The following is a 24,795-nucleotide window of genomic DNA, read 5'->3' on the forward strand; positions in this document are numbered from 1 at the left end:
AACCAGGAACGAAACTGACTGAACTGATCGCAGTGTAGGAGTAAGTCTGGAGCTACTCAGAAACTGCTAAGAAATTTCTATTCGCAATTCTGCTAATCTTTCGTTTGCAATTCTGCTATGCTAAGATACACTCCCAGAGGGCGGCGGCTTAGCATGTGCAATGCTGCTAAAAGCAGCTAGCGAGCGAACAACTCGGAATGAGGGCCCTTGGTTCTGGGTGAAAGAGGTTTTGTCCCGTCTCCTTCCCAATCATCTGTATTGCAAACTGAACCCATTCCTGGGGTATATTGTATCCGGTTCCAGTCTGGAGATGGATCCTGAGAAACTCCAAGCAATCCAAGATTGAACGATTCCTGTAACCCTCAAGGGCATCCAGAGATTCCTAGGGTTTGCCAATTATTACAAGAAATTTTTTCGAGACTTTTCCACCATTGTAGCGCCTGTTACATCTCTTACCAAGAAGGGTGCCAATCCTTCCAAATGGTCAGAAGAAGCTACCCAAGCCTTTCATTTGTTGAAACAAAGATTCATCTTGCTCCGGTTTTGAAACAGCCAGATACCAGTACGCCCTTCATCTTTGAGGTGGACGCCTCTTCTGTTGGAGTGGGCGCAGTACTGTCTCATAGAGCTAACGACGGTCATCTACATCTTTGTGGCTTCTTCTCATGAAAGTTCTCTCCTGCCGATTGTAACTACGCCATTGGTGATCAAGAACTTTTGGCGATCAAGCTCGCTTTGGAAGAGTGGAGGTACTTATTAGAAGGAGCTTCTCATACCATCACAATCATGACGGATCACAAGAATCTCCTGTACCTAAAAGGCGCTCAATGTCTTAACCCTCGCAAAGCCAGGTGGGCACTTTTCTTTTCCAGATTTGATTTCAAACTGCAGTTTTGTCCAGGGTCACAGAATCGCAAGGCTGATGCCCTTTCCCGCTCCTGGGAACAAGAAAATGAGTCTGAGTCTACTGATAAGCATTATATTATCGATCCAGTGGCATTCTCCGCAGTGAGGATGGACTCTATGCCCCCGCCAGGGGAAAAGTTTAGTTAAGCCAGCTCTCAGAAGGAAGCTCTTGCATTAGGCACACTCCTCTCGCTTCGCCGGACACGCGGGCATACACAAGACCTTAGAATTTGTTTCCAGATCATACTGGTGGCCGACCCTAAAAAAGGACATTGCTGAATTTGTGGCCTCCTGCCCAAAATGTGCCCAACACAAAGTATCCCGCCAGTCACCCGCTGGGCAACTGGTTCCTTTGTCTGTTCCTCATCTTCCGTGGACCCATCTTTCGATGGATTTCATCACGGATCTCCCTGTGTGTAACAAATTCAACACCATCTGGGTGGTAGTTGACCGGTTCACCAAAATGGCTCATTTCATTCCTCTCACCGGTCTTCCACCAGCTTCCAAGTTGGCACAAGTCTTCATTTAAGAGATCTTCAGATTACACGGTCTCCCTGTGGAGATCATTTCCGATAGAGGTGTTCAGTTTGTGGCCAAGTTCTGGCGAAGTCTTTGCCAGGCGCTCCAAGTCAAGTTAAAATTCTCTACAGCCTATCACCCTCAAACCAATAGGCAAACTGAGAGGGTGAATCAGGACTTGGAGGCCTTCCTCCGTATCTATGTATCCTCTTCCCAGGATGATTGGGTTCAACTCCTCCCATGGGCTGAATTTTGCCACAACAATCAGTACCATTCTTCATCTTCCTCCACGCCATTCTTCACCAACTATGGGTTCCACCCAAAAGTTCCAGAGTTCCAACCGCTTCCAGCAACATTGGTGCCTGCAGCTGATATCACGCTTCGGCAGTTTTCAAATAACTGGAAGAACGTGCGTGCAGCTCTTTTGAAAGCATCCTCCAGGTACAAGAGATTTGTGGATAAGAAGCGTAGGGCAATTCCAGCCCTTAAAGTTGGTGACCGTGTTTGGCTGTCTACGAAGAATCTACGACTGAGGGTCCCGAGTATGAAATTTCTACCCCCCCCCGCTATATTGGGCCTTTCCTGATTGAACAAGTCGTAAACCCAGTTGCTTACAAGCTTCAGTTACCTCCATTTTTAAAAGTTCCTAAGACATTCCATGTTTCACTCCTTAAACCAGTGATTCTGAATCGCTTTCATTCAACGCTTCCCTCTGCTCCCAAAGTTCAGACTCAACGTGGTGTTAAGTATGAGGTCGCCAAGATCCTGGATTCACGTATTAGATATGGGCATCTCCAGTATCTGATCGATTGGAAGGGCTATGGTCCTGAGGAACGTTCCTGGACGAATGCATCAGATGTCCATGCTCATAAATTGGTCCAGAAATTCCATACCAGATTTCCGCGAAAACCTAAGAAGTGTCCTGGGGCCACTCCTAAAAGGGGCGGGGGGGGGTGCTATCATGATCCGGGTAACTGACCGCCATTTTCTACCAGTTAGGTGTCTCCTGAGATTGGCTCAGCATGCCAGGGCCGGGTTATAACTATGTTTTCCTTACAACTCTTTTGGTATTGCCCGCAGCGCTGGCTCAGCGGCCTTCTTAGTGTGCTCACTTAACTGTGGTATGGTGCTCTCAGTCCCGTCGCGGCCGTCACTGCCGCACCCGTGGTCTCACCTCATGGAAGCTTAGTGAGGCATCCTCCGTGTGCTGCGGCCGCTGCCGCCATCCTTGTGGCCACTGTGCGTGTGTGGGAGTGTGTGGAGCCTCTGCTGCTGCGGCCTCCGCCGCCATTACCGTTTGGCACATGGTTCCTCAAGATCATCTTTTCCCCTTCAAACTCGGTCATGGGCGCAGCCATGTTGGATAGAATCACATGTCGCTCTCCTCACCAATCCGCAGCGCTGCTGCTGCCTGTGCATAATTGTCAGTCAATCCCTGTTACCTTGCAGGTATAAATATCCTGTACCAGCACCCAGGAAATTGTCAGTGCTTCAATTGTCTCTCCAGTGATTCCAGTCTGCAGCTTCACTAAAGACTCTCCTGTGAATGCTCTCTGCGGTACAGCCTGACTCTCCTGTGACTACCCTCTGCGGTACAGCTCCAACTCTCCTGGGGTTAGATTCTGTGGTGCAACCTGTCTCCATTGCTTCTGCACCCAGTATTAGCAGAGTGTGTACTCCGGCTTCCAGCAGCCACTCTCCAGCAGTTCTCTGTTTCCACTACCATCAGTAACTCACTATCATAGTGGAGTGATATTCCTGCGATCCCCAGCATGACTTAATGCTTTACCTGCAATCCCATGCATCACTTGAGTGCTTTACCAGCGATTCCCAGCATCACTTAATGCTTCACCTGCGATCCCCAGCATCACTTAATGCTTTACCTGTGCTCCAAGCATCACAAGGCATTTCTAACGAATGCTCCGGTTACTGGTCTCAAACCAGAAGGAACTCAGAGACTCTCTCTTTGACAGTTATTGTTTTGTTGCACTTTCTTTGACTTTTATTATTTAATAAACATCCTTAAAGGCACCTCCTGTTGTCATGGTCACGCCTTCGGGCTTTGGTACTACAGTTCCTGCGCATGTCTAGGAGTCCCATCGCACCTCCTAAGTTCAGGTACCCATCAGCCCCTACAACTGAGGCTTCCCGCTACCGACACCAGCCCTCAGTTGTGACAGTAAGCACTGACCTCATTGATCCGGGTGGAGATCAAGTCCAAGGGACCAGGCCGATGCAAGAACTGGCAGCCCGCCTTGAACATCAGGAGGCTGCACAAGGCCATGTTATCCGATGTCTTCAGGACCTCTCCTCCCGACTGGATTAAATTCAAGCCTTCCTCCGTGGGTCAGGGGCGTCCAGTATACCGACTGTAGTACCTCCGGTGGTATCGCCACCCACCATACCCAGTTCTCCTCCACGTCTCCACTTGCTGACACCTGCTAAATATGATGGATCCCCAAAGGCCTGCAGGGGTTTCTTAAACCAGTGCGAGATCCACTTTGAGTTGCAACCTGGCAGTTTTCCTACAGACCGCACTAAAGTTGCTTATATCATCTCCCTACTCAGTGGCTCCGCTCTTGACTGGGCATCACCCTTATGGGAAAGATCAGATACTCTGCTGTCATCCTCCTCTGACTTCGTGGCAACATTCAGACGTATCTTTGATGAGCCAGGTCGAGTGTCGTCAGCTTCTTCTGAAATTCTCCGGCTACGTCAGGGGACACGAACTGTCGGCCATTATTTACTACAATTCCAGACTTTGGCATCTGAAGTTTCCTGGAATGAGGAAGCCCTCTATGCAGCTTTTTGGCAGGGCCTGTCTGAACGTATTAAAGATGAGCTCGCTTCTAGAGACTTGCCCTCGAAATTGAATGAGCTCATATCGCTCTGCACTAAAGTAGACCTACGGTTCCGTGAAAGGGCTATGGAGCGAGGCAGGTCAACAGTTCCTAAGACTCCTTCTGCTCCTCCTCCTCATCAGCCATCTCCGTCCAAAGACGAACCTATGCAGATAGGTCATTCACGATTGTCTCCAGCAGAGCGTCTATCTAATCGGCTTTGCCTATATTGTGCTGCACCTTCCCACCTCATTAACGCCTGTCCTGAGCGTCTGGGAAACTCCAAGTCCTAGCCCACCAAGGAGAGGGTCAGCTAGGAGTAATGAATTCCTCTCTGTCTTCAAGTGACTGCAACCTCTCAGTTTCTCTTCAGGTGGCTCAACGTACCAAGAATCTTATTGCCTTGTTGGATTCTGGAGCAGCCGGAAACTTTATAACTGAGAAGTTCGTTAAGCAGTGGTCTCTACCCACTGAGAGACTGTCATCTCCTATATCTTTAACTGCCGTGGACGGTAGTAAGATTCCTGATGCGGTGATTACCTCCAAGACCCTACCTATCTGCCTGAAGGTAGGGGTTCTGCATACAGAACTGATTTCTTTCCTGGTAATCCCAAGGGCCACTCATCCTGTGGTTCTAGGCCTCCCATGGCTTCGTTTGCATAATCCCCAAGTTGATTGGAGGACGACCCATATCCTGGCATGGGGTCCTTCCTGTTCTGAGACATGTCTACATAAAGTGCTTCCAGTTTGCAAATCCTCCTCTAAATCTGATGTTCCGCCTTCTCCATATCAGGATTTCACCGATGTATTCAGTAAGTCTTCAGCCAATGACACCAGCCCTCAGTTGTGACAAATAGGTCGACTTGAGTCAGGTCGACCTATGGTCGACATGCATTAGGTCGGCATGGTCATTAGGTTGACATGTGCTAAGTCGAAATGGAAAAATGTCGACATGAGTTTTTTGTTTTTTTGGGGTGTCGTTTTCTTCTAAAAGTGGTGTGGAACCCCAATTAGTGCACCATGACCCCTTGCATGGCTCGCTTTGCTCGCCATGCTTCGGGCACAGTGCCTCACTTCACTACCACTGCGCTCGGCACAGGTTACTGTTCCCAATTGTAGTCCATGTGGATCGTTAAGTATGAAAAAGGTCAAAAGATGGAAAAAATTTGAAAAACTCATGTCGACCTTTTGCCATGTCGACCTAATGACCATGTCGACCTAATGCATGTTGACCAAACATGGTCAACCCAATGTATGTTGACCTAACTCATGTCGACCAAATGACCGCCATCCCCCTGATCATGCATCATAGTCAGGCAGGCCACTCCCTCAAGTCAAATATTTTATGGTAAAAATGTCAGGACTAGCTCCAGAACCCCTTGGACATCTTCCATGGAAGTTTTCAATTAATTTAATTAGGTTAATAATTACATGACATATTATAAAACTCACACTCATTTTACTTAGAAAGAGACAATCAGGCGCACTTATTACCAACTTTATATAACCTGGATAACAAAAATTGTATCTGCACACACACTATATTTATCTTAATCTACATTTGAAAAATAAGTTCCATCACGGACCCCTATTAAGTTTGTGGTAATTACCATCTACTGTGGGGGTGCTACCAAGTACAGCTATCATAGATACAAGAAGGAAAGGGCTGTATTGTCAGTGCACATAAGGAAGACTAGATCTGGTTATCACATCTGCCTATATCTTATTAAAATTTAACATTTATTGGTATCTGTTTAAAACCGGTGTACATTACTTACACATAACCATGAGTATAAGCGAAACATAGAGGTTAAAATTTTGACATAGACAAAACATACAAGGTGCAATGAAATATAGGTGATTTAAAGATTAAAATGTGTGTCCACGTGTCTTATTCTAATGTCCAGATATATATAATCTATTATTCCATAATGGGATCAATATTCATTCATGTGTTTAGTCATCATTAAATTCCTGAAAGAGGCATTTGGAGAATATAGATGTTAATTGTGGTAGTGCCTTAAATATGATTTCAATATGAGCTGTTTGATTTCAACTTAAATGTAACAGAATATTCGTCGCAATATCTAATTTGATCAGATATATAATGAAGTGTAGAATACAAAGGTGATGCTATAAATTCAATACAGATATATAATACACTCTGAGAGGAAAAATATCTTCCTCAATTGTTTATAATCAATAACATATGTAACACTCTCCTATAATGTTTAGGTAATCACACTATTATTGTCCCTTGAAGGAGAGCACCTTCATTCATAAGGGCTGGTGATACCTTCTTAATTAATTTGATTCATTACCTTCCAAATGCTTGGTGTTATTCATAGTTGGGTATATGACAGTTGGTTATAATAGTTAGGTGTTCACAATATTATTATCCCTAGAGGAGAAAGCATTCTCATTATAAAGGATTAGTGACGCCTTTCTGTATATCAATATATAACCAGACTATTTAATTATACACCATCATCAAGCATCCAAACAATTCATTAAAAAGGAGAATCCTTTATTGTGTTACTGTTGTTATAATGTCTGATATACCGTATTATAAGGGTATATATCTTTCCCTCAGTTGTTTATATTGGACCAAATCTGTAGCAATTTGTTAGGTATTCACATAGATATGTCCTTAGAAGGAGAGCATCTTCATTTATTGAGGACTGTATCACTGATAATTGAATATATGTCAATCAGTTATAAGAATGAGGTATTCAGAGTGTTGTTATCCCTAGAGGGAAAACACCTTCGTTTTTGGGAATTAGTGACACGTACCTAAATGTCAGTGTATAACTTCACAGATTGTGCATCACCCTTGAACATCTAATATAATTATTGAAAAGGAAAAACCTTCATTAAATGTATATAGATAGCGACAAATTGGATAAAGATTTTATTATCTTGGTATGTACCTGTTAGGGTCTCCTGCCCTGTGCTGCCACGTCGTCATGGCAACCGGGAGACAAGTGCTAGCGGAGTAACCTGAGCGCAGCTGATACTCCGGTTCGGGTCTTTTGCTGTGCAGTGGTTACAGGCTCTGTGCACGGCAGGGGATCCGGTGCTGATTTTTGTGCTCACAGTCTGTGAGGTCTGAGTGGGGCGTGGACAGCACCTGCTTTATAAGGCCTCTTCTCAGGTTAAGCAGATGCTGCTGAATCTTTGTTGGTTAGTCAGTTCCTGAAAGTTAGCCAGTACTGTGTAGCTTTGTATTTGTTGTTGCTTACTGCAAATAGGCCTGGGGATTTGGTACTACACTCTGCCAATCCAGACCTAGCAGTAAGACTGGAGTCAGTCGTTTAACTTGCTGGGGTTCTTTTACTACTCTGTGAACTTAGCAAGTTTGCGGCTGTATTCTAAGACTTTCCTGCCTAAATCCTGTCTCACTGTGCATGGTGTCAGGTGTCAGTTTAGTGGCAGTAAGCTGAACCTGTGCACTGCAAGTGAGAATTAGGATTGTGGAGACTCTCCTTGTGTCTATCATTCCATCTCTGACCAAGGAGTTTACTGCCACACCCGTTGGTAACCCTTTAGGGTTTTGCTGTTGCCCTTAGCAACAGCATTTCAGGTTCTCTACGTATTAAAACACAACATCTTGCTTTTCCCATCTGAGCATTACTAATACTAGGGAGACACCCAGTTCCTTAGCCTCTGGGCTTCTCTGTTCACTTTGTGTGTATTTTGTTACCCTATCACCTTCTGTGTACGTAATGTCATATTCCCCAGTCTGTCTGTGAGTTCATTTGTTTTGCATACCTATCCGTTCAGACACCAGTACATTCCTGCAGGCACTGGTGTGCATAACAGTTCAAACACCAGTACATTCCTGCAGTAACTGGAGTGCATAACAGTTCTGACACCAGTACATTCCTGCAGGCACTGGTGTGCATAACATATTCAGCAGCCTAATACTCCTGTTGAAATTTTGTGGGAATATGGAGCATACCCCTCAAAATACGTTGCAACAGGTGGTCGATCAGGTGCAGGTCCTGACTCGACAATTTAATGATTTGTCCATTAAAATGCACACCTCCCAGGCCGCTGGCGGAGCTCCCGCAGCAGCACTTTCAGGGGTTAAGGAGCCGAAAGTAAATCTCCCGGATCGTTTTTCTGGAGATCGCTCGCAGTTCTTTTGTTTCAAGGAGAGCTGCAAGCTATACTTCCGGCTTAGGCCTCAGTCTTCTGGGTCGGAGATTCAGCGGGTGGGCATAGTGATTTTCTTGCTACAAGGAGACCCACAGGTCTGGGCATATGGGTTGCAGCCTGACTGTCCGTCGCTTAAAAGTGTTGATGCTTTTTTTACGGCACTGGGCATGTTGTATGATGACCCTGACAAGACGGCCTCAGCCGAGGCTCAGATTTCGATCCTTAAGCAAGGGCGAAGGCCAGTTGAGGTTTACTGTACGGAGTTTCGGAGGTTGGCCCATGATACCCAGTGGAATGATCCAGCCCTGAGACACCAGTACCGAAGAGGTCTTTCTAACCAGATAAAGGACCAACTGGTACAATATCCCTTGCCTGATAGCTTGGATCAGCTCATGCAGTTATCCATCCGGGTGGATAGACGGCTGAGAGAGCGTAGGCTTGAAAGGGAGACTGAGGTTTCCTTCTTTCCCAAGGGAACCTCAGACTCTGAGGAATTTTCCGAGGAGCCTATGCAGATTGGGGCTACCCGCCTCTCCTCGCGTGAGAAGACGCGGAGGAGACAGCAGGGGTTGTGTTTGTACTGTGGGAATAAAGGTCATGTGGTAGTATCATGCCCAGAAAAGCCGGAAAACTTCAGGGCCTGAGGGTGATGGGAAATATCCTGTCAGGCCAGAAGTCAGAATTTCCCAAGAAGACTTTTATCATTCCGGTGACCTTGAAGATCCTCGGTCAAACTGTCAAGACTGAAGCCTTTGTGGACAGTGGGGCCGACGGGGTTTTTATGGACCGCCAATTCGCCCTGAAACACTCTGTTCCCTTAGTACCCTTGGCATCGGAAATTGAGATTTGTGGGTTAAACGGGGAACCATTATCCCAAGGTAAAATTACCTCTTGCACTAGCCAGATTTCTTTGTTTATTGGAGCCACACACTCTGAAAAATTGTCCTTTTATGTGACTGTCTGTACTTTTGCCCCATTGGTGTTGGGGTTACCCTGGTTAAGGGCCCACAATCCTCAATTTGACTGGGTCTCTGGGGAGATTCTTAGTTGGGGTACTGATTGTTTCAGGAGTTGCTTGAGCCTTCCAGTCAGGCTCTCGCAGCTAAGTTTGCCAGGATTGCCAGGGTGTTATGCAGATTTTGCGGACGTGTTCTCCAAAAAAGTTGCAGAGGTACTACCTCCCCATCGCCCCTATGACTGTGCCATTGATTTGTTGCCAAATGCTAAGCTTCCCAAGAGCAGGTTGTACTCCCTGTCACGTCCTGAGACTCAGGCTATGGCAGAGTACATTCAGGAGAACTTGGCTAAGGGATTTATCAGACCTTCACAGTCTCCAGTTGGGTCGGGGTTCTTCTTCGTGGGTAAAAAGGACGGTTCGTTGCGACCCTGCATCGACTTTGAATGGAATTGAACCGTATCACGATTAAAAACTCATACCCACTGCCCCTCATTTCGGTCTTGTTTGACCAGCTTCGTACTGCCACCATTTTTTCTAAGATTGACCTACACGGTGCGTACAATCTAATCCGAATAAGAGAGGGGGATGAATGGAAGACTGCCTTTAATACCCACTCAGGGCATTATGAATATTTGGTGATGCCTTTTGGGCTCTGTAATGCCCCGGCAGTCTTCCAGGATTTCATGAATGATGTGCTCAGGGAATATTTGGATAGATTCTTAGTTGTATACTTAGATGACATCCTAATCTTCTCCCATTCCCTGGAGGAACATCGGAAGCATGTACGCTTAGTCCTCCAGAAACTCAGAGACCACCGGCTTGGGGCGAAGCTGGAGAAGTGCGAATTTGAAGTTCAGCAAATCGCATTTCTAGGATATATTATCTCCCCAGAAGGTTTCCAAATGGAGGGTTCCAAGGTACAGGCAGTCCTGGATTGGGTGCAGCCCACTAGTTTGAAGGCACTTCAGCGTTTCCTGGGCTTTGCGAATTTTTATAGACGATTTATCGCTGGATTTTCGTCTATAGTGGCGCCCTTGGTGGCACTCACTAAGAAAGGGGCGGATGTTGCTCACTGGTCTTGTGAGGCTAAAGCGGCTTTTGCCCATCTCAAAAGGGCATTTGTATCGGCCAAGGTGCTGCGACACCCAGATCCAGAGCGTCCTTTTGTGGTGGAGGTGGATGCCTCTGAGATGGGTATTGGGGCAGTGCTTTCTCAGATGGGAGTGTCTGATAATCGCCTTCATCCCTGTGCTTACTTTTCCCGTAAATTTTCGCCTGCCGAGATGAATTATGACGTGGGTAACCGGGAATTGTTGGCTATTAAGGATGCACTCGAGGAGTGGAGACACTGGCTTGAGGGGGCTAAGTTTGTGGTCTCAATTCTCACCGACCATAAGAATCTGGCATATTTAGAGTCAGCGAAGCGTCTCAATGCCAGGCAGGCACGATGGGCTTTGTTTTTTGCTCGCTTTAATTTTTTGATAACATATCGCCCTGGGTCAAAAAACATCAAGGCTGATGCGCTCTCGCTGAGTTTTGCTCCAATCCAGGAGACCACCGAGGAGCCGTTGCCCATTGTGCCCCCATCATGTATTAAAGTGGGCATTACCCAGGACCTCTTATCATTAGTCCTTAGAGCACAGGAGCAGGCTCCTCCAGACCTTCCGGTAGGTCTTTTGTTTGTGCCTCCTAGGTTAAGACAGCGAGTGTTCCTGGAATTCCATGCCAAGAAGTCGGCAGGTCACCCGGGTATTGCCAGAACTCGGGAGTTGCTATCTAGGGCGGTGTGGTGGCCCTCGGTGGCTAAGGATGTGGATCAGTGGGTTCGGGCATGTGACATCTGTGCCCGAAATAAGACTCCTAGAAGGGTTCCTGTTGGCCCATTACATCCACTCTCTATCCCATCTAAGCCATGGGCCCACATTTCAATGGATTTTGTGGTGGACTTGCCCAAATCCTCGGGGATGACAGCCATCTGGGTTGTCGTTGACAGGTTTTCGAAGATGGCGCACTTCGTTCCACTGGTTGGGCTGCCATCGGCCAGACGCCTGTCTGAATTATTTATGCTGCATGTTGTGCGTCTCCACGGGTTGCCACTTGATGTGGTCTCTGACCGCGGATCCCAGTTTGTGGCCAAATTCTGGAGGGCATTTTGTTCCGATCTCCAGATTTCTGTCAGCTTGTCGTCAGGCTACCATCCGCAGTCTAATGGGCAGACTGAAAGGGTGAACCAGTCCTTGGAGCAGTTCCTCAGGTGTTATGTCTCCAAGTGTCAGACTGACTGGGTTGATCATCTGTCCATGGCGGAGTTTGCCTATAACAACGCGGCTCACTCTGCTACAGGGATCTCTCCCTTCCTTTGTGTGTATGGGCATCATCCTAAGGCCAATTCTTTTGACCCCCTGGACTCCACGCCTGGTGGTTCCTCTGTGGTTTCAGTCCTTAGAGGTATTTGGCGGAAAGTGAAGAAAGCCCTTGTGTCTGTGTCATTAGTGACCAAAAGGGTTTTTGATAAGCGGAAAAGACCCTGCAGCTTCAAATTAGGAGACTTCGTCTGGTTGTCTACCAAGAATTTGAAGTTGAGACAGCCATCTCATAAGTTAGGCCCCCGGTTCATCGGCCCTTATAAGATCACCAGGGTTATCAATCCGGTGGCATTTCAGTTAGATCTGCCCCATTCTTTGGGTATCAATAAAACATTTCATTGTTCCCTTTTAAAACGGGCGATTAGTAATCCTTCTTCCAGTGGAAGACCTTCCCCTCTTCTGATACGTGGCCAGAGGGAGTTTGTTGTTGAAAGGATTCTTGACTCCAAGATGGTTCGGGGTCGGCTGTCATTTTTGGTGCACTGGAAGGGGTATGGCCCGGAGGAGCGGTCGTGGGTGCGCAGTTGTGATCTTCATGCCCCCAGACTGATACGCTCTTTCTTCTCGCAGTTCCCCGATAAACCCGGTGGTAGGGGTTCTTTGACCCCTCGTCAGAGGGGGGGTACTGTTAGGGTCTCCTGCCCTGTGCTGCCACGTCGTCATGGCAACCGGGAGACAAGTGCTAGCGGAGTAACCTGAGCGCAGCTGATACTCCGGTTCGGGTCTTTTGCTGTGCAGTGGTTACAGGCTCTGTGCACGGCAGGGGATCCGGTGCTGGTTTTTGTGCTCACAGTCTGTGAGGTCTGAGTGGGGCGTGGACAGCACCTGCTTTATAAGGCCTCTTCTCAGGTTAAGCAGATGCTGCTGAATCTTTGTTGGTTAGTCAGTTCCTGAAAGTTAGCCAGTACTGTGTAGCTTTGTATTTGTTGTTGCTTACTGCAAATAGGCCTGGGGATTTGGTACTACACTCTGCCAATCCAGACCTAGCAGTAAGACTGGAGTCAGTCGTTTAACTTGCTGGGGTTCTTTTACTACTCTGTGAACTTAGCAAGTTTGCGGCTGTATTCTAAGACTTGCCTACCTAAATCCTGTCTCACTGTGCAAGGTGTCAGGTGTCAGTTTAGTGGCAGTAAGCTGAACCTGTGCACTGCAAGTGAGAATTAGGATTGTGGAGACTCTCCTTGTGTCTATCATTCCATCTCTGACCAAGGAGTTTACTGCCACACCCGTTGGTAACCCTTTAGGGTTTTGCTGTTGCCCTTAGCAACAGCATTTCGGGTTCTCTACGTATTAAAACACAACATCTTGCTTTTCCCATCTGAGCATTACTAATACTAGGGAGACACCCAGTTCCTTAGCCTCTGGGCTTCTCTGTTCACTTTGTGTGTATTTTGTTACCCTATCACCTTCTGTGTACGTAATGTCATATTCCCCAGTCTGTCTGTGAGTTCATTTGTTTTGCATACCTATCCGTTCAGACACCAGTACATTCCTGCAGGCACTGGTGTGCATAACAGTTCAAACACCAGTACATTCCTGCAGTAACTGGAGTGCATAACAGTACTGACACCAGTACATTCCTGCAGGCACTGGTGTGCATAACAGTACCACCTAATAATAGTAAATTTCCCAAACAGCATTAAATATTAATGTTAACACCTTATTATATTCATAGCTGCCACATTATATCACAAATACCTCTATGTAATCACTTACTGACTTGGAGAGTTCATTTAGAAACATTTGTTGCAATTGTGTCTGCTCAATTGTATCAATAGTGTTCTAATAATACTACCAAGTTTAACATATAGAGACGGAATGTATCTTTCTGAACTTAAAACAATGCCTTCTGCTCCTTATATGTTTTAAGGGATTTAAACATGGTAATTAGATAGAGCTGACTAAACATTGTTGTAACATGGACATAGAAACACGTGGAGACACGCTGCCCACACGCGTGTTCCGCCGTTACTCTGACAGCTTCGTCAGGGCTGAACCAGAATGCCTCTCCAGGCATGATACTTGAACTCTCCTAGTGATCCAATCAGCGATGATCAACTGGTCACGTGTGGCCACTGACCAATCGTGGTGCTGCTCCCTTGGTCACATGACCCGGGGAGCCAATGACGGGGCTTTTCGATTGTCATGGCAACGGCTGTTCATCACGCTGCGTTCCCGGACATTACTGATCGTTAATGCCCTGTTAACTGTATTAGTAAATTCATATTCCTTGAATTAACTTAATCCGCTATCTCTTGAATTCTACTTTGTTATCAGTAACACATTTACACCACTCAGCATACATTTTTACCGATAGCATAATTACAAACATACATGTCTGGTGTTTAATAACCCTGTGCCCTGGATAACATATAGGTCCTCAAATCTGACTATACATATCATTCATAGATGAATTCTATTATTCCCTCACTGTCTCGTTATCTAACAGAAACATATAATGGTTGTATCAATTCAAAAGACATCACATTAATAGTTGTACAAATGCAGGCAATTCCATTAAACAGATCAAAAATGTCTGTGTTGAATAAATATACTTTAATCAATATTATGCCATAGTAGTTGGTCCATCAAATTATGTATTCTATTATAACAGGTAAGTACATATCTATTATACAAAGAATATTTGAAGTAGGGTTCCTTCTCAAATATTATAATTAAGGCCTGGTTAATATTCCACTCCTATTATAGCTTATTGAAATTAATATTATAGTCAGCTACTCTAATGATTATGTACACATTTCTGACAATTATATTTGTCTTTACTATTATTTAGCAGATACTCCATTTATTATCCTAAACCTATATTAATAATCCCATGATACCACAGAGTGTGAAAATAAATGTATTGATTATAAATCTCATATTATGTGTGTGTATCATTGGTGACTCAAAAAAATAAAATAAAAGTGTCTTTTGTTGTGAAGGTGACCAAGTGAATCAGATAGCAAGATGCTAATAAAAAAGGTACAGAGGATGTGAAATATAAGGAGGATGAGAAATAAATTAAAAAATATTAAGACCCCCTATGTGTAAGAAAAGTGAAAAAAATTATGATGTGTGATGAAAGGTGCCATGTGAGTGTCAAATTGGGTGTATAAACATAAAAAAAAGGTGATGACTGAGAGGAGAAAAAAAGAGAAAGAAAAGTTAATTCTTGTCCAACATAACATATTAGGTGGATAAGATATATGTTAATTTAATGAGTTCTGCATTTTGAGTTGTACATGAATGAGAATTAAATCAATTCAATGTAAGAGCCAGATAATATTTTTTCTGAATTAATACTAATTTCAAGACAGGAATGGTAAATGAGTGATGTCACCATTAACTCAGATCTATTGAAGTAAATCCAGATCCCAAAATTAATTTACACTAAGAGAGGTGTATAGTTGTTGTAAGAACCAGATAATAATTTGTCTGAATTAATACTAGTTTTAAGACAGGAATGGTAAATGGGTGATGTCACCATTAACTCAGATCTATTAAAGTAGATCCAGATCCCAAAATTAATTTACACTAAAAAAGGTGTATAGCTGTTGGATTCATTCAATCCATTGGGATATAGGCTATCAAGAAGAAAAATCATTTTGGTTTCAAATTGGAGTAATTCTTGGTCCAAATTGCCACCACGTATCCCCAACTGTATATGCCTTAGGCCAAAGGCCTTAAGACCCGATGGGTCACTATTATGATGGTTCAAAAAGTGTCTCGCAACAGGTTGTAGGGTTTTAAAATTGGAGGCATCTTTTTTGGCATTACGTATGCTTCCAATGTGTTCTAAAATTCTGACCTTTAATGGTCTAATAGTTTTCCCTACATATTTCCTGTGACATGGGCATTCAAAATGGTAAACAGTTCCTACAGTTGTGCACGTGATTTTCGGAGAGATTGTCCACTTTTTACCAAATTTGTCGAAAAAGTGGTCAGTAGGGACCATGTGGGCACAGGCTTTACAATTACCACAGGGTGATGAACCCGTTGATTTCACCGGATTGTCTGGAAATTTAGTCAAATGACTGTGTAGCAATCGATCTTTAATACTTTTAGATCTTCTCCAGCTTGCTTGAGGTTTTATAGGCAAGACTGTCGCCAAATCTGTGTCGGTTTGAAGTATAGGCCAGTGTTTGTGTAGACTGTGTAATATCCCCTTCCATTGGGTGTTAAAGGTGCCCATGAACCTTATAGGTTCTTCTCGGGAGGCTTTAGGTTTGGGTTTTAGCAGAGTATCTCGTTCATAAGTACTCACTTCTCTGATTGATCGATTCAGAAGCCTCTTGCTATACCCTCTCAATTGGAGGCGTTCATTAAGTTCATTCTGCCTGATATGAAAAGTTTCTTCGCTAGAACAGTTTCTTTTAATTCTGAGTAATGGACCATTGAGGGAATTGAAAGAGTTTATTGAAATTCTGAATACCAACGACCTCAATCTTAAATTGACTTTAGAAGCTAGTCAGACCTCCATTAAGTTCCTGGACATCTCCATATCCATCAATGATGAAGGAAACATCTCAACAGATCTATACAGGAAGCCTACAGCGACAAATAGCATCCTGCATTCAGACAGTTCCCACCTCCCAGCTACCATTCGAGCAATACCCAAGGGAGAATTACTCAGAATTAAAAGAAACTGTTCTAGCGAAGAAACTTTTCATGTCAGGCAGAATGAACTTAATGAACGCCTTCAATTGAGAGGGTATAGCAAGAGGCTTCTGAATCGATCAATCAGAGAAGTGAGTACTTATGAACGAGATACTCTGCTAAAACCCAAACCTAAAGCCTCCCGAGGAGAACCTATAAGGTTCGTGGGCACCTTTAACACCCAATGGAAGGAGATATTACACAGTCTCACAAACACTGGCCTATACTTCAAACCGACACAGTTTTGGCGACAGTCTTGCCTATAAAACCTCAAACAAGCTGGAGAAGATCTAAAAGTATTAAAGATCGATTGGTACACAGTCATTTGACTAAATTTCCAGACAATCCGGTGAAATCAACGGGTTCATCACCCTGTGGTAATTGTAAAGCCTGTGCCCACATGGTCCCTACTGACCACTTTTTCGACAAATTTGGTAAAAAGTGGACAATCTCTCTGAAAATCACGTGCACAACTGTAGGAACTGTTTACCATCTTGAATGCCCATTTCACAGGAAATATGTAGGGAAAACTATTAAACCATTAAAGGTCAGAATTTTAGAACACATTGGAAGCATACGTAATGCCAAAAAAGATGCCTCCAATTTTAAAACCCTACAACCTGTTGCGAGACACTTTTTGAACCATCATAATAGTGACCCATCGGGTCTTAAGGCCTTTGGCCTAAGGCATATACAGTTGGGGATACATGGTGGCAATTTGGACCAAGAATTACTCCAATTTGAAACCAAAATGATTTTTCTTCTTGATAGCCTATATCCCAATGGATTGAATGAATCCAACAGCTATACACCTTTTTTAGTGTAAATTAATTTTGGGATCTGGATCTACTTTAATAGATCTGAGTAAATGGTGACATCACCCATTTACCATTCCTGTCTTGAAACTAGTATTAATTCAGACAAATTATTATCTGGTTCTTACAACAACTATACACCTCTCTTAGTGTAAATTAATTTTGGGATCTGGATTTACTTCAATAGATCTGAGTTAATGGTGACATCACTCATTTACCATTCCTGTCTTGAAATTAGTATTAATTCAGAAAAAATATTATCTGGCTCTTACATTGAATTGATTTAATTCTCATTCATGTACAACTCAAAATGCAGAACTCATTAAATCAACATATATCTTATCCACCTAATATGTTATGTTGGACAAGAATTAACTTTTCTTTCTCTTTTTTTCTCCTCTCATTCATCACCTTGTTTTATGTTTATACACCCAATTTGACACTCACATGGCACCTTTCATCGCACATCATAATTTTTTTCACTTTTCTTACACATAGGGGGTCTTAATATTTTTTAATTTATTTCTCATCCTCCTTATATTTCACATCCTCTGTACCTTTTTTATTAGCATCTTGCTATCTGATTCACTTGGTCACCTTCACAACAAAAGACACTTTTATTTTATTTTTTTGAGTCACCAATGACACACACACATAATATGAGATTTATAATCAATAAATTTATTTTCACACTCTGTGGTATCATGGGATTATTAATATAGGTTTAGGATAATAAATGGAGTATCTGCTAAATAATAGTAAAGACAAATATAATTGTCAGAAATGTGTACATAATCATTAGAGTAGCTGACTATAATATTAATTTCAATAAGCTATAATAGGAGTGGAATATTAACCAGGCCTTAATTATAATATTTGAGAAGGAACCCTACTTCAAATATTCTTTGTATAATAGATATGTACTTACCTGTTATAATAGAATACATAATTTGATGGACCAACTACTATGGCATAATATTGATTAAAGTATATTTATTCAACACAGACATTTTTGATCTGTTTAATGGAATTGCCTGCATTTGTACAACTATTAATGTGATGTCTTTTGAATTGATACAACCATTATATGTTTCTGTTAGATAACGAGACAGTGAGGGAATAATAGAATTCATCTATGAATGATATGTATAGTCAGATTTAAGGACCTATATGTTATACAGGGCACAGGGTTATTAAACACCAGACATGTATGTTTGTAATTATGCTATCGGTAAAAATGTATGCTGAGTGGTGTAAATGTGGTTTCTTTACAAGCATCCTATAGAAACCAATCAATACAGTTACTGATATAACAAAGTAGAATTCAAGAGATAGCGGATTAAGTTAATTCAAGAAATATGAATTTACTAATACAGTTAACAGGGCATCAACGATCAGTAATGTCCGGGAACGCAGCGCGATGAACAGCCGTTGCCATGACAATCATAAAGCCCTGTCATTGGCTCCCCGGGTCATGTGACCAAGGGAGCAGCACCACGATTGGTCAGTGGCCACACGTGACCAGTTGATCATCGCTGATTGGATCACTAGGAGAGTTCAAGTATCATGCCTGGAGAGGCATTCTGGTTCAGCCCTGACGAAGCTGTCAGAGTAACGGCGGAACACACGTGTGGGCAGCGTGTCTCCACGTGTTTCTATGTCCATGTTACAACAATGTTTAGTCAGCTCTATCTAATTACCATGTTTAGACTATCAGTATGAGGCAGCGGATATATGAATACTGAATTTTGGAGCGTTACATTTCTGCTCAGTAGATAGTAAGATTGTAAACTAACAAGCAATGCAGCATCAGTTGTCAGAGTCATTTGAAAACATATAAAAAGTAGAAAGCACTGCCTCAAGTTAAGAAAATTTACTGGGCTTCTGTGCCAAATGTGTCAGTGTTACCAAGCACCTGTGATACAACTGCAACAAATGTTTCCAAATTAATAACTAACCAGCTCTATCCAGTCACCATGTGTAGTGAATATTACAACCAGTACTAGGAGACAGTGGATAGATGATTACTGAATTATAGAGAGTAACATCTCTGTTGATTATATAACAACACAGTGAATTAATGAATAACGCAGCAGTGGCTGTTAAAATCTCTTAAAACATATAAGGAGCAGAAGGCATTGTTTTAAGTTCAGAAAGATACATTCCGTCTCTATATGTTAAACTTGGTAGTATTATCAGAACACTATTGATACAATTGAGCAGACGCAATTGCAACAAATGTTTCTAAATGAACTCTCCAAGTCAGTAAGTGATTACATAGAGGTATTTGTGATATAATGTGGCAGCTATGAATATAATAAGGTGTTAACATTAATATTTAATGCTGTTTGGGAAATTTACTATTATTAGGTGGTACATACCAAGATAATAAAATCTTTATCCAATTTGTCGCTATCTATATACATTTATATGGATAGGATTTGTTTGTGACAGCCTATACGTCACTTCCGCCACAAATGTAAACAAACCCAGTGTACAGATATTGGCTGAACAACCTCCACACGCGGTGGAACGCACGGACTCGAAACCGGAAGTGACGCGGCCGGGACAAGCCGCGTCACTTCCGGTAATACAAATACACGGACAGTAGCGGCATTTACAGCCCGTCCGGTGTAAAATATAACAGCACGGTCTATCTAACCACTGCACCACCAATGATGTAGATAAACACTAAGTCCACTGGTTTTTATGAAGTATAGAGATATTTCTATTGCGCCAGGTCACTTCCGGTTTCGGAAGGCTTGTGAACCGGAAGTGACCGCAAAAGTGAAACTGAAAGCAGCTATAAAAAGCTGCACCTTGTGCTAACATGTATTCTCCTGAGGAAGCCCTAAAAGGCGAAACACGTTGAGAAACCTGACTGACCTACTTACTGCCTGTTCCATTAAGCTAAGACTTACTATTTATTTATTTATTTATTGTGTTTTAAGTATTTTTTATTATCTATTTTTGTTATTAAACATTGCATAACTATACAGTGCAGTGACTGGGAATTTTTGGAAGGAGCACATTTACCGGACCTAGCTGAACCATCTGGATATGAGCATATCCTACATGCTATATTTGAATATTTATGTGGTGGGGACAGCCGATGTGAAAGTCTGAGTCTGACAGGCCTAATTCCAAGAAGTCATCCGGTACTTACCAAATTTTGTCCTTCTTTTGGTCCTATTTTGTGCCCTAAATTACTACACCATATGGCGCTTGTTCTTCTTCCCTACCTCCACATCTATATACATTTAATGAAGGTTTTTCCTTTTCAATACTTATATTAGATGTTCAAGGGTGATGCACAATCTGTGAAGTTATTCACTGACATTTAGGTAGGTGTCACTAATTCCCAAAAACGAAGGTGTTTTCCCTCTAGGGATAACAACACTCTGAATACCTCATTCTTATAACTGATTGACATATATTCAATTATCAGTGATACAGTCCTCAATAAATGAAGATGCTCTCCTTCTAAGGACATATCTATGTGAATACCTAACAAATTGCTACAGATTTGGTCCAATATAAACAACTGAGGGAAAGATATATCCCCTTATAATATATTAGACATTATAACAACAGTAACACAATAAAGGATTCTCCTTTTTAATGAATTGTTTGGATGCTTGATGATGGTGTATAATTAAATAGTCTGGTTATATATTGATATACAGAAAGGCGTCACTAATCCTTTATAATGAGAATGCTTTCTCCTCTAGGGATAATAATATTGTGAACACCTAACTATTATAACCAACTGTCATATACCCAACTATGAATAACACCAAGCATTTGGAAGGTAATGAATCAAATTAATTGAGAAGGTATCACCAGCCCTTATGAATGAAGGTGCTCTCCTTCAAGGGACAATAATAGTGTGATTACCTAAACATTATAGGAGAGTGTTACATATGTTATTGATTATAAACAATTGAGGAAGATATTTTTCCCCTCAGAGTGTATTATATATCTATATTGAATTTATAGCATCACCTTTGTATTCTACACTTCATTATATATCTGATCCAATTAGATATTGCGACGAATATTCTGTTACATTTAAGTTGAAATCAAACAGCTCATATTGAAATCATATTTAAGGCACTACCACAATTAACATCTATATTCTCCAAATGCCCCTTTCAGGAATTTAATGATGACTAAACACATGAATGAATATTGATCCCATTATGGAATAATAGATTATATATATCTGGACATTAGAATAAGACACGTGGACACACATTTTAATCTTTAAATCACCTTTATTTCATTGCACCTTGTATGTTTTGTCTATGTCAAAATTTTAACCTCTATGTTTCGCTTATACTCATGGTTATGTGTAAGTAATGTACACCGGTTTTAAACAGATACCAATAAAAGTTAAATTTTAATAAGATATAGGCAGATGTGATAACCAGATCTAGTCTTCCTTATGTGCACCGACAATACAGCCCTTTCCTTCTTTCCTTCTTATAACCTGGATAAGGAAGACCTACAATGCTGCTCCCAATGAATAATCTGCAATTATTCAAACCAAACAAGAAATTACAATAATGTATACATACATGTGCACACAGGGAGCGCTAAATAATCATAATTATCTAATTTATTTAGATAATAAAAAATAGAATGACAATGCACAATTTAGTAATAATAAGATATATCAATTAAAAAATTAAAAACCATATCAAATGGACATCTCTCGTGGAAATAAACGACTCAGTTTCTGGTGTTAAAGGGTCCAGATTAGGCTATTTAGCCAATAATTACTGAGCAAGTCCAGAATCCTAGTGTATCATTAATGTCACCAGCAAGTAGCTTTTAACTGTTAAAAGATGTACTGTAGCAGTCCAATGCCACTTAAATTTAAGCTCACCGCTGTTGGAAGTGTTTCCAAACTCCCATCTATTGCTGTTCAGCGGTGTCCCCCGTCTCCCCTGCAGGCTTACCCAGTGTGCGCTGATGAACCGTGGCCGCTCAGCCGGACGTCTCTGGCAGTGATGTGGAGCCTGATTTGCAGACTGGGGGAGAGAGCTGGAGGCGGGCAGCACGGAGCAAAGTGGTGACGAATAGATATAAGTTGATTTCCACAGAGAAAATGCAAGTTCCTTGCTGGTGACATTAATGATACACTAGGATTCTGGACTTGCTCAGTAATTATTGGCTAAATAGCCTAATCTGGACCCTTTAACACCAGAGTCGTTTATTACCACAAGAGATGTCCATTTGATATGTTTTTTAATTGATATATCTTATTATTATTAAATTGTGCATTGTCATTCTATTTTTTATTGTCTAAATAAATTAGATAATTATGATTATTTAGCGCTCCCTGTGTGCATATGTATATATATATTATTGCAATTACATGACATTATTGGGGTTAAAAATATGACCTCTAATTACCCCAAAATCACCTTTTTCTTTAGTTTATGCACCCCAAATGTAATGAAAGGTTTCAATTAAGAATTGCTTTTTTATAAAAAAATGTTTAAGTGTAAACCAGTTCGGTTTTTGGACAAAATTTGCACAACCTCGCTGCGTGGAGTGCAAATTGGCATTTCTAATTAAATTGTGCGAATCTCATGTGCGTGCATGACGGCGAAGTGTGTAAGATTAAGGTGGTGTGCGAGTTTAACTATGAGAGTTTGCCTTCTTCAAACTCACATCTAATTGAATCCCCCCCACCACACACACACTGTCTTTGAACCTTTAATTTGGTTTCTCTCTTGCTTTTTTTTGTCATTTCTATTTTTGATTCCTCACCTATTCATGGCTATACAAATATAAGCTATTTCGCATGGGACGTCACACTATGAAAATGTAGGGACATTTTCTGTCTTTGAGCATAGAACAAATGTCCTACTGTATATATTACTGAAACAGACCCTCACTGATGTGTCAGGAGTACCAAAAAATACTGTCATTCGTATAGACTGCTAGGTCAGTGGAGGGTGTGATAACGCTGTGTTAAGGACCACTGGACATTAAATACTAATACATTAGCTATAAGTGACATTCGCTAATACTGTAATGTGTTTTGTTGATGAGGGTAGATGGTTATTCACAGAAGAAATATTTTTGGGTGCAAGATTACTGACAGAGAGCTACAGAGGGCTTTATATTAGGCCAGAGCACTCACATTAAGAGTTGTCATTTGATTACAAAGCTCTTATACAATCACGGTCTGTATGCTGATATTGCATACAAAATACTGGTGTAACTTTTCATAATGATCACCCTGTATTTCAGACTTGTTTGTTCTACAAGAATACTACGTCAGTATTTATAGAATGCTAATTTAAATGTCTAGTAGTTTTCTAATTAATTCCATTTACTTAGCAACTTCTCCATAAATGTATCTATTTTTACAAACCATGGGGGCAATTTACTAAGAATTGAATTTGGGTAGTTTAACAAATCACGCTTAATCACCCCTTAATGCTCCTAATCGCTAGAACAAAGGGGGTAATTCCAAGTTGATCGCAGCAGGAAATTTTTTAGCAGTTGGGCAAAACCATGTGCACTGCAGGGGGGGGGGGGCAGATATAACATTTGCAGAGAGAGTTAGATTTGGGTGGGTTATTTTGTTTCTGTGCAGGGTAAATACTGGCTGCTTTATGTTTACACTGCAATTTAGATTGCAGATTGAACTCATCACACCCAAATCTATCTCTCTCTGCACATGTTATTTCTGCCTCCCCTGCAGTGCACATGGTTTTGCCCAACTGCTAACAAAGTTCCTGCTGCGATCAACTCAGAATTACCCCCAAAAAGTGCACTTTTACCAAGCGTTTTCACATTTTCAGTTGCGTCTTTGTCTTCAGAAGGTGTATTGTGTAGCATTGTAGCGTGTGTGTATATGGGCGATTTTTATGTTCTCCCTGCATTGATAGCATCTCAGCTCCCAATACAAAGACATGCCAAAATTTGCACCTCAATGTACCTGTAACGTGACATGTTTGACAGAAGCATGCACAGATAAGTGAGATCCATGCCCGTTTATGTCTGTAAAAGTAAAGAAAGTTAAATATATAAAAAGAAACAAAATAGAAAAACATGGGACTCTCCCCAAAAGAAAAAATTTCACTTTGTAAAATCGGGGGAGTGGGGGTTGGGGGAGTGCGCTTGGGGAAGCATGGGGATCCCCTTATATTTAACAACCAGCACCACGCTACTGAGCTGGTCCTGGTTATGGAAGCGGGGGGGGGGGGGGGGGGAGGGGGAGCATAGGGATCTTCTGTATTTACATTGATACATTAACCAGCACCAGGCTCTTTCTAGCAGGGATGTAATGCCACGGCTGGGGGATACACTTATATTGGTCCCCCTGGCTGAAGTATCCATCATCCCCAAATAGTAAGCCCTGGCCAGGGCTCCTGAGGAGCTCCACGCTGATAAGCTGTGTGAGGCTATAATGGACATAAATCTGAGTTGTAGCCTATGATGGGAACCGCTACAATGTGGTTAACCGCAAGTTAATAGAAGTCAACTATGTAGTTGATCTGATAACTGCAACCACATAGTTCACCTCTATTAACCTGCGGTTAGCCACA

General features: G+C 42.2%; 1 protein-coding gene across 1 annotated transcript in view; it reads left to right on the top strand.

The window, feature by feature from the left end:
- The window catches only part of AKNAD1 (AKNA domain containing 1), a 568,892-nt gene that overhangs the window by 498,515 nt on the left and 45,582 nt on the right, over window positions 1–24,795 (top strand). The gene's annotated exons all lie outside the window — the stretch shown is intronic.

Source organism: Pseudophryne corroboree, chromosome 9 (genome assembly GCF_028390025.1).
Source record: "Pseudophryne corroboree isolate aPseCor3 chromosome 9, aPseCor3.hap2, whole genome shotgun sequence".
Taxonomy (NCBI): Eukaryota; Metazoa; Chordata; class Amphibia; order Anura; family Myobatrachidae; genus Pseudophryne; species Pseudophryne corroboree.